The following is a 12,436-nucleotide window of genomic DNA, read 5'->3' on the forward strand; positions in this document are numbered from 1 at the left end:
GGCAACATCGACCGACCTTTTCTGGTACCTACTCGACGAAAGGTCGAAATTTGCAAAAAAAAAAAAAAAAAAAAAAAACAAAAAAAACTGCACAGAAAGAGAAAGGATAATCCGATTTTTGCTCCAACTTTGCAAATCCTAATATTTGCATCAGTGCTAGGTCAGGTGTGAAAATGGAAAATATCAACATTTGGAATAATTATAACTCTTATAAAATAATAAAGGGTCAACATTTGGAACATCCATGAAGCTCATAAAGAGCGAAATTAACATCCGATCCCATTTAGACATGGTACATCTCAATATTTCCATCAACACTAGATCTTTTATAAAGATCGGACCATTTCTTCTGGTACCTCCTCCACAATGGGTCAAAGTTTTGTATAACCAAAACGATTACAAAATTCGAAAAAAACATTAGATTCCCTTCAAATTTCACACATCCCAATATTTTTACTTACTCAAGACCTGGTGTGAAGATGGAATAAATAGGTCGACTTCTTCTGGTACCTCCCGCACAAATGGGTTACAATTTTGAATAACCATGAAGCTCATAAAATGCGAAATGAGCATACGATTATTTTCAAACTTGGCACATCCCAATATTCCTTCTAGCAAGACCTGGTGTGAAGAGGGAATATTTCGGTTCACTCCTGTCACCAGTCTGCAAATTTCATAAGAATTGGTGCGAAGATGAAATATATCAGATCACTCCTTTTGGTACCTCTCCCACAAAGGGTCACAATTTTCAATACTTATTTATCTTATAATTTGCGAAACAGCGATTTTTTAAAATTTGGTAACCTGAGATCTGATGTGAATAAAGAATTCATCTACTCACTCCTTTTGGTACCTCTCCCACAAAAGGTTTAAATTTGGATTAAACATGGAAATAAATGTTAGATGCTCATCCCTATTTTTTTTTTTAATATTAAATGAAGTGGAATATTTATGTCCACTATATCAGGTATCTCATACACATTTCCTAATTTTTCAAAAAATATTAAATTTCTTATAGGTGATTGAAGTAGTCGATTTAGCCCAAATCTGGCACATTTATATCAGACATAGGTCAGATAGTGAATGTCAAGTCACATAGGGTTCGATTGGAAATTGCGAATGAAATTTTAAAAAATACCAAAACCTCCGTTGTAATTTCAAAAGAAGAATGGACATTGTCTAAGAATTAAAGGCTGACCAAAAATATGTCGCTATCGATCTCGAGAAAAATGCATTTGAAGTTATTGATTGAAATGCAACACCCCAAATTAAAAAAAAAAAACAGTAAAGAAAGTTCTAAAGTCGGACGGGCCGACTTTTTGATACCCTACACCACTTTTCTAATTAGTAGTAGATAATTAATAGTAGAGCTCCACATAACAATTAAAAGTTTTTATGGGAGAATTCAATCATACACGCTATGATTATAATTATAATTTAAAGTTCAAAGGACTAAATATGCCGAAGCATTTGTATCTTTTAAATTCGGGCTTGTATTGCCCATTTGGTGCAAAATTAACTTGAAATCTGATAAATATATATATGGGAGATATATCCAAATCTGAACCGATCTCGATAAAATTTAGCAATGTTATTTCTGAGCTGCATTTGATTATTGCCCAAATTTTGTTGTTACAGAGTGCATATTACGGATGCGGAGGACAAATATAACAAATCGGTTGAACAATATATATATGGGAACTATAGCTATATCTGAACCGATTTCAATCATATGGCATACTTATTTTTAGGCTTAATTTGGTTGTATGTGCAAAATTTCATACTATTCGGACTGATATTACACGTTTGGTGCACAATAAAAGGCAATGGGAGCTATATCTAAATTTTTACCGATTATCTCCAATATCAATAGGGTTCGTTCTTGGGCCAAACAAATGATATGTGCAAAATTTCATCTCAATCGGATAATAAATGCGACCTGCATTTTGTTCACAAGAATACATGGACAGACGGACGGACAGACAGACTGACATGCATAAATCAACTCAGAAAGTCTCGTCTCCTTCTCCATGTTACAAACAAATGCACAAATACATAATACCCTTATCACTATGTGGTGTAGGGTATATATACAGGGTGAGATGAAAAGCGTGGAAAAGCATTTTAGTGAGAATTTTCCAGAAAAAAAGTTATTCGTGGTGGAATTTAAGCGTGATAATGTGATTTGTTTATATTTGGCTGGAAAACCACAAGTGGCTATCGTTAGAGCACTCCAGCTTTTAAATGTGAATAAATATTTTGTGTCTCGTACCATCGCTCGTTACCGTGATACTGGCAGCGTAGCCCGACGTCAAGGAAGTGGAGAGAAGAAAACAGCAACATCAGCAGAAGTGGTTCGAAAAGTAAAGAAGCGACTTGATTGAAATCCGCGTCGCAGTGGCCGAAAAATGTCTCGTGAGCTGAGCATATCGCAATATTCCATCCGGCATGTATTGAAAAATTAAATCGGGGTAAAGCCACTGAAATTCGAAAAAGTGCAAAAACTTACACCACAACAGAAAGGAAAAAGACTCAAAAAGCTAAATTATATTTACAATCAATAAATTAAAACAAGTAAAAAAGCTGTAAATTCGGCCGGGACGAACTTTGAATACCCTCCACTATTTGGAACGGATTTAGCAATTCTCAAAAACAATAAAATCCGTTAAAAATTCTGTTTAAATCTTAAAAATACCTAATGTAGCTATTATATTAGGGTCTGTACGACGACATGAACCTGCGTATGTAACATTTGTCATAAGCCATTACAATATTCAAATGCGAAACTTAAAAAAATTGGTTATAATGTCGAAAAAATCAAAATACCGAATATCGGGAGGTACCGTTATATGGGGGCTATGTCCTGCAGACATAACATACATTTGAGCAAAATTTTATTAATCTACTTCAATTCGTTCGGAAGCTAGAGTGATTTCCAAAGACGGACAGACGACGGGCATCGCTAAATCGACATAGAATTTTATGCTGATCAAGAATATATATACTTTGTGGGGTCTAAAATGTGCATTTCGAGGTGTTACAAACGGAATGACAAACTTAATATACCCTCCATACTATGGTGGAGGGTATAAAAAATCAGCTATCAGCTATAGTCGTCATAACATATTCTACACTAGTGGTGAGTCACAATGCGATACCAAATGAAAACAATAAACTTTAAACCAGGAAAATAACCCGAAGGAGGGAAAGTACAAACAATTCATAAACGCCAACAGATTTAGTTAAACCGTTTAAATTAAGTCAAGTGCAAAGATTAGGTAGTTTGTGGGCACCCCCATCAATATGCGGAAAATCAACTACCACCCAGAAGTGCATTAGATTATAATGTGATGCTGTCTAACTGGGCGGCTGACACTTATCTCACAATCAGCAAAAAAAGAAAACAGTAGTCCAGTTAAACGATAGTCAAAGTGAATGAATGACTGAATGAATGAATAATCGTGACATAAAACGAAATACGACGATGCGACAGCGGACAAGTTGCAATTGTTGTTTTGTTACAAAACATTTTTATTCAACTTGTGGACCACAAAAAAAGTGCGATTGCTATGACATGACACCCATTGTTTGTAAGACGATATAAAATTAGCTTAGACGGAATTCCACGATGGCATAACGTGGGCACGTGATTTACACAATTCCAAGAAAATATTAAAAAGAAGGAGGGACTAATAAAAAATATGATGTTTTTATTTGTGTGTGCCATGTCATGTTCCATTAAAACTGTGGCACTTTAATCAGGTGCTTGTTATTGGACATTACGGCAATAAAACCCATAACTAATCTAATGTTCCCATATTAATTAAGACATACATGTGACACTTGGACGGTACATCAAACCAATGTTATGAAACCCGACTTTCAAAAAGTAAAGATAGTGACATTACGGATGACATGATGTTTGGTAGTGTCAGCTTTCTTTTCAGCGTTTCGTTATGATTTTTTTACAAGATCCAAATTACAGACCACTATCAGAAACTGCCTAAAAATAGTTAAGGGAACAAATCAGTGTTATATTATTTACAAAAAAATCCTTAATTTAAATTAATCCTAAATTGTACAATTTTAGTATGAATTTTCAAAAACCCAGACTTTCTTATCACCATTTCCACACATCAGGTCTTATCTAAACCCTGTCTTATCAGACACAAATTTCAATCATCGGAATTCCAGCTAATCCTTCACTTTAAATACTTTTACTAACCATATATCCTTTTTGGTGTTTTTACTACCCATTATTTTCGTACTTCACAGCCTATATTTCACTTTCGAAATTATACGGCTAAATATCAGCGATTCGCCTGGGGTTTGGTAAAACAGTTAGTTTCCCATTAATTACAAAACTCATGTAAATTTATACAGACCACCCTAAAATTTTAAATTCTTTCCAACAGGCCTTTTATACCCTCCACGATACTATGGCGGGTATATTAATTTTGTCATTCCGTTTGTAACTCCTCGAAATACACATTTTAGACCCCACAAAGTATACATATTCTTGATCGGCATAAAATTCTATGTCGATTTAGCGATGTCCATCCGCCTGCCGTAGATTGTTAAAATTTTACTCAAATGTATGTTATGTCTGCAGGACTTTTGGTATTGAAAATGGGACATGTAGGTCCACGTTTTGGCATAGCCCCCATATAACGGTACCTCCCGATATTCGGTATTTTGAATTATTTCAAATTTGGTATTTAAAGTACGTAATGAATACTACAGCCTAAGATAGAAAATTGCCTGTGCCGGTTCACGTTTTGGTATAGCCCCCATATAACGGTAACTCCCGATATTCGGTATTTTGATGATTTTAGCGAGATTATTCAGCGGAATTGTTTCAAATTTGATATTTGAAGTCCGTAATGAATACTACAGCCTATGACAGAAAATTGTCTGTGCACGTCCACGCCTTCGTATAGCCCCCATATAACGGAACCTCCCGATATTCGATATTTGGATGATTTTAGTGACATTATTTACCGTAATGGTTTTCAAATTTGGTATTTGAAGTTCGTATGGGATACCACAGCCTGTGCCAAAAAATTGCCTGGGCAGGTCCACGTTTTATAACCCCCATGGTACCTTCCCATATTCGGTATTTTGATGATTTTAGCTACATTATGAACAGATTTTTTTTTTTCAAGTTTAGCATTTGAATATTGTAATAGCTTATGACAAAAGTTACCTATGCAGGTCCTCGTCGTCGTAAAGACCTTAATATACGGCTAAATTCGGTATTTTTAAGATTTTAACAGAATTTTTAACGGATTTTATTTTATTGAAAATTGTCAAATTTTGTACCAAATGGAGGAATGTATTCATAGTTCGGCCCGGCCGATCTTACAGCTTTTTTACTTGTTAGTACTCAAAATGCACGATTAGTTCGGTCTGACACAACAACAACATCATACAATTATCAGACATTCGAGGTTTTATATATTTTTCAAGTTTTTCCTTTTTCGGAAAGAATTTTTTTTAAACTTTTTGATGTTAGTTTTAAAAATCGTTCATTTTGAAGTTTGCCGAGGAGGGTATTGCCAAAACCATTGTCCAATGGGCCCACATCCAATATTTCTGTTCAAAAATATTTTATCGTATCCATATGGAAAACCCTCGAAACCAGCAGCGAGCTCAATTTCAGAATTTCAGCTCTATCCCATCACCCAATACCAAATTTAGTAACCTTTGGTACGCATATCCAAAAAAATCTACATCTCTCAACCCCAGACACCAAAAGCGATGCAAATTTAGTTCCACTTAGTACTTCCCAAAAAATTATAGTACACATTTCAAAAACCATCACCAGATACCAACAGAGACGTTAATATATAATTTGAGGGTTTCAGCTCCTTAAGTTACCCCATTAGCATTTAGTACAGTTATGGTACAAATATTCTTTTAACCACAAACACTAATAGTGATATCCATATCGAATTTCAGGATTCCAGCTCTATTCTTCACCCAATACCAAACATTGTAACATTTAGTACTTTTCGTAAAATTATAGTACGCATTTCCAAACCACCTTCCAATACCAAATTTTGTACCATTTGAAACTTTTCGTACAATAACAGTACACATTTCGAAAACCACCTCCACAGCTCAACTCCAGATATCAACATTGACACTCAAATCAAATTTCAGGATTTCAGATCTATTCCTTCTCCCAATAGCAAATTTAGTACTATTTAGTACTTTTCTTACAAATATAAGACGCATTTCCAAACCCACCTTCAAATCTCAGCCTCAGATACCAAGACCAAATTTATTAACGTTTAGTACTTTTCGTACACATATCCAAAACCATCTCCTTATGTTCAGGCTATACGACCCTAATACCAAATTTTAGATTTAAAGCACTATATTTTCACCCAATACCAAATATTGTACTATTTAGTATTTTTTGCGCACTTTTAGTACACATTTCCAAAACCACTTCTTTATTACAAACCTACCACCAACAGGGACTTCAATACGAAATTTCAAAATTCCAGCTTCATCCATTCACCCTAAACTTAACTCTTCCAAATTTAGTACCTTTTACTAGAGTTCGCACACTTAGTACATATTTCCGAAATCGCCTTCATATATCAAACTTATTAACCAACCTTGATTCTGATATCAAATTTCAAGTTTTTAGCTCTATACGTTCAAATGGTACCATTTTAGGAGTTTAGTATCATTTTAGAACTTTTAATAACCTTAAACTTCGAATTTCCCTGCAATACATCTATCCTGCACTCCACCCGGAACTCTCATTCCAAATTTCAGAATTCTAGCTTATTCTATTTGTTCAATACAAATGATTCAGGATTCGAATTCTATTGGTTCTCCCAAAATTTAAAATGTACCAAACTTAGTACTATTTGGTACACATAGGTACGATTTTCCAAAACTACCTACACACCTCAGTCCTACAATGCAATAGTAATCTTATTTCCAAAGTTAGCATTTCAGCTCCATCGGTTCAACCCATTCGAAATTGTATCAAATTTAGTACCATTTGGTACTTTTCGTGAACATAAGTACAAATTTCGAAAACTACCTCCATATCCCAATCCTACACTCCGCCAGTAATGTTAATTTAGCATTTCAGGATTCCAGCTCCAGCCGTTCCTCCAAATTCAAATTGTAACTTTTAGTACTTTTCGTATACATACTTCCAAAACTAGCTACTTCTCAACCTAGATTCGCATTCCAATTTTCAAGTTTTTATCTCTTACTGTTCACATAATACAAAATGGTACCAAATGTTGTACATTTTAGTACTTTTTGTACATTTATAAAAACACTTTGGTACACAAATCATACATTCCATCAGGGACCTCTATTTCATAGGTTAAAATACAAAGCTACCATATTTAGCACCTTTTAATACTTTTGGTGCCGTTTTAGTACGAATTTTCAAAAACCCAGCCTTATATGACACCTTCGGACCAAGAGTGACCCTCATCGAAGATTCTAGCTTCCGCCAATTAATCTGGGCGTTGACTCTAAATTTTGTTGAAAGTTTAATGACCCTCCACAAATCACAGCCAAAAGAAATCAATCAAAATATCTTCGCCAGTTATTCAAATGAACCCCAGAACAAATCTCCTTAAATGTGGGTCAAGTTCTTCACTCGAAGTGACAATGCCACCCAATTTCAATAAAGAATTCATTCAACTCTGATCGCGTAACGAACGAAATCCTTTTATTGGCACACTAACCCATTCAACAAATCAATTTAATTCCAATTTCAATTGTGAATTGATGAATTTGTGGTTGTCCCCACAGCTGCTGGAGGTGGTGGTGTTGGTAGGTATGACCCTGAAATCGTTCAAATTTATTAACATGACACATGGCGTGTTAATATGTCATTTATAAAACATTCCAATATTGATGTGTGGCGTCTTTTCTCGATCTCCATCCTTAAATTGTTCTATTCTAGTAAAAAGAAAATTATTTTCAATCGCAATAACATTCTTCCAGACGCCTTGCTTATCTGGGCACGGCCAGTCGGTGGTGAATGTCCGATATTATTTTTAAGTCGATGAGGTGAATGTTTTCTAATTTTGACCGTTTTTCCGGTTTTGTAATTTTAACAACAATTAATTTGGGAATGTTATGATGATGTCGAACATGTCATTGGCATTATTGGAATGTCTGAAATGGAATGACATTTGCATTTTTTGAAAATGAAAGCGAATCAAGGGACAATAATACAGAGATGTGATATTCATGGACCGAATTTTTGTTGAAACGATTTTTCAATCCCAAGGTAAAAGAATAGAGAATCTTCGAAACTCTGTGTACCAAATAGGTTGTGCTTTCCCAATATCTGTCAAATAAAATTGGAAAACCAATAGGAATTTCATTTCGATTCTGATTCTTTCATGGCACCATAAATTCCGCTATAGAAATCAACCTATTTTTATACCCTTCAAAACGCAATATTGGTCTCCGTCACAGGAAACTATATATGGATCTTTCCTTCTCGTCGACCTGAGTCGATTAAACTGTGTATGTCCGTCCGTCCGCCTATCCATGTTAATTTGTAATCACGTCATAGGTCGCAATTATGGCCCGATCCCCACGAAATTGAAAAGTGGTGGGGTTAGGGTAAGAATAGAAGCCTATAGCTTTTGAAGTTGATCACAAACTATTAAGGGGTTGAAATGGACCAAAAACAGAAAAATGTTCGCAATTATAGACCAGTCAACGCGAAATTAAGCATGGAGCTAGAGTTTAGGGCTGGTCAGAAGCCTACCATTTTTTTGGTCATCGGACAATATTTAGCCGGAAAAATATACCATAAGGTTTATGTAAAAAATACGACAATTTTCACTACACCGCGAATATTTTCAATCCTGGCGAAATCGGAAATGCGCGAAAATGTCACATCTGATCGCTACATTAATGCTCATATCCACTATATCGCATATATAGCTAAATATATACAATCTCATATATCAATAAAGGGGATGTTAGTGAAACCGCTTATAACTCAAGAGCGGCTGGACGGATTTTGACAATTCACACAAATTCTGAACGGCCTCTTGCCAGAAAAGGATAAAACCTAAGAGAGTCGTGTGAAAATATGTAAATAAAAATTATTTGACTTACAATATTGAATTTTAATATTTTTCACCTTACAACAAAATGTTTTGCGAGTATTATATTCAAGTCGCCATTATCGTCCGATTCTCCGAAATTATGGAAAATTAGAGTCAGAATTAATTGCATAATTAAGGGGGGTTCAAATTGACCAAAAATTACAATTTTCTTGATCTTGATTAAAAAACAATCGACACGGAATTTTGCATGAGGTTAGGGTTTAGGACAGCGCAGAGGTGTAACATTGTGAACAACCCTTGAATTATATTTAGAGGGTGAAATAGACCACAATTTTTGCTTGAAATATTTTTGTATACCTAGCAGCACGACTTTGAGTGTAAATATAAGGAAATACCTCAGGTAAAAAACCAAAGGTAACAATTGTGCAGGACAATATGACATTATTTCAAATAATCGAATAAAATTTGTTTAGAGCTATTGTAGGACATCACATGGTCGGCCCCGCACGACTATAACCTTTGCCTTCTTGTTTTTTTATTATATTACGGAACAAAATAGCCTCACTAACTTCGCTTTCTTCATTATCATCATATCCGTGGAAATGTTCACAGTGAGATTTTATGTATCACACGTTTCATACATCATCAGATCTAATCTTTCTCACATTTATTTGTAACCTTGAACTTGATAATGACAACTTTGTATTTGTCTTCTAATAATCTTGGCGGGTTGATCTTCAAAACGTTATTTGAAAATCTGGTCAGGCGTTTCACTCAAAATCATTAAACGTCACTGTATGTGTTTCCATTATTTAAAGGAATAATTTGAACATTGGGGATATAAATTTTATGTGGGTTAAAAATACCACTCCAATTAAATGTGGGGAGTTTTTTCATTGTGATTGACTATAAATTCAATCGTTTAGTAAGAGCATTATTATGTCACTTTCATTTGAATGACCAACGCTCAAGAGAGGTACGCACCAAAACCTACGCGATTCTTAACATTTTGCATATTTCTTTAAGAAACAAAGAAGAAAGTGGTCAATATTTGCCTTGAAAACCGAACAGTTTAGATGCGAGAATTATCTTGGTAGAACATTTTAACTCTCAAGTTAGCCACAAAATTGGTATTTTTTGATCCTTTCCAAAAATATGGTTAAACAAGTAAAAGCTGTAAGTTCGGCCGGGCCGAACTTTGCCAATTATCATAAACAATAAAATCCGTTAAAAATTCTGATATAATCTTAAAAATACCGAATGTAGCTCTTATATTAGGCTCTATACGACGACATGGACCTGCAAGTTAACTTTTGTCACAAGCCATTACAATATTCAAATGCGAAACTTAGAAAAAAATCGGTGAATAATGTAGCTAAAGTCATCAAAACACCGAATATCACGAGGTACCGTTATATGGGGGCTATACGTAGACGTGGACCTGCACAGACGATTTTCTGTCTTAGACTGTAGTATCCATTTCGAAATTCAAATAGCAAATTTGAAACGATTCCGGTAAATAATGTCGATAAATTCATCAAAATACCAAATACCGGGAGGTACAATTATATGGGGGCTATACGAAGACGTGAACCTTCACAGACAATCTCCTATCATAGGCTGTATCATCCATTACGAACTTCAAACACTTCAAAATGGTATGAAAATGTGTAGTTACCCATCAATAGAGATCGGCTAGACCGATTTGATTTAAAATTTCTTTCGGTTGTTTTCAATTACAGTGGGAAAAAGTTAGGAATGAGTAGAGAAAAAAAAAAGGAAAGTCTCCCTAAAATTTGAAAATGAAAAAAAAAATGATATAGAATTTTGTGTGGACTTAAAAATTCTTAGTGGAAAATTATAGCTGATTTTTGAGTTACATTCATTTAAATGAAGCATATTGTGTAGGGGTGATATGAGGCAGTGTTTATGGAACTTCAAACTGTACCAAACGGCACCAAAAATGTAGATAATGTGTTCGACTAGAATAACAATGTATTGGAATGATGGTTGAGGTTTTGTCGACATGTGTAGGCACTCAGCCAATGTCTACTTATTTACATATATATTGATTTGCGTTGCAATTATTCAAGCTTTTGATCCTTAAGGGTGGGGAGGCTCCGAAAGGCTTGGCCAATATTGTCCAGTTCATATCTGACCTAAGTCAGAAGAAGTAGTCCGAATTGTTCAAACTCCACACTAGATTTTGTGTTGATAAATATATTGGGACTTTTCAAGTTTGAAGGGAATCGTTTCATTTAAATTTTATGAGGGCTAATGTTATTCAAAATTTTTACAAGTTGTGGGGGAGGTATCAGCATTAGTTGTCCTATTCCATCTTAACACCAGATATTGTTTTAGTTGAAATATTTGGATGTGTGAAATTTGAAGGGAATTGGATGCTCAATTCGCATTTTATGACCGTTTTTGGTTAATCAAAATTTTGACCTTTTGTTGGGGAGGTTCCAGAATGTATTGGAATGTATGCATTTTGGAAAAATCGGATGTTTTTTATGGGAGATATAATTATTTAAAATTCTGACCTTTTGTGTATGTACCATAAGGTGAGGTCCGATATATACCATTTTCACACCAGATCTTGTGTTGGCAGAAACATTGAGATGCCGAATTTGAAAATAATCGAATGTTCATTTTTCGTTTTTCGAGCTTTATGACTATTTAAAATTTAAACCCGTTGTAGGAGAGGACTAGAAGGAGTGGAGCGATATATTCCATCTTCACACCAAATCCTTTGTTCAAAAAATATTGGGATGTGTGAAATTTAAAGACAATCGGATTATTAATTCACATTTTATAAGTGTTATAATTACTCAAAACTTTGAAAGTACAAAATTTGGAGTCCATTTTAGCACTGACAAAAATTTTGGAATTTAAAAATATTGGGATCTAAAAATTTTCGATGCGGCATGTTTTGGCCGTTTTATATGATATATGTAGCTATACGATGTCCCCATCATGGTAATGTTTCTGTACAAAAATAAGCAGTGATACTATGTCTTCAGAAGGCGAGATATCCCAACTAAAGGCTACAAACCAAACCTTACATCGAGCCTTTCAGAACATCAAACACGCAACCAGAAAGAAACAAAATGATGCAATGATATTATTATTATTACTTTTTTAATACATTGCCACTTTTACGTTGGCAGGTTATAAGAACCAGGTTTAATACCCTTTAAAAAGAATGTATTTTTGATGTAAACAATGTCAAAGAATCTGTTACATTTATTTTGTGAATTAAAAATGCAAGGCTTCTTTAAAATGAACATTAAAATATTCACCACACGTTTTTACAAATGCTCCTGATTATTTGTGAAGCCATGTTAAAGCGGATTATC

The 12,436-nt window shown here is 34.5% G+C and overlaps 1 protein-coding gene across 1 annotated transcript in view; it reads right to left on the reverse strand.

Moving 5' to 3' along the window:
• The window catches only part of LOC131800394 (peptide transporter family 1-like), a 44,962-nt gene that overhangs the window by 32,166 nt on the left and 360 nt on the right, over window positions 1–12,436 (reverse strand). The window lies entirely within an intron of this gene.

This window comes from Musca domestica, unplaced genomic scaffold (assembly GCF_030504385.1).
Source record: "Musca domestica strain aabys unplaced genomic scaffold, Musca_domestica.polishedcontigs.V.1.1 18, whole genome shotgun sequence".
NCBI classification, from domain to species: domain Eukaryota; kingdom Metazoa; phylum Arthropoda; class Insecta; order Diptera; family Muscidae; genus Musca; species Musca domestica.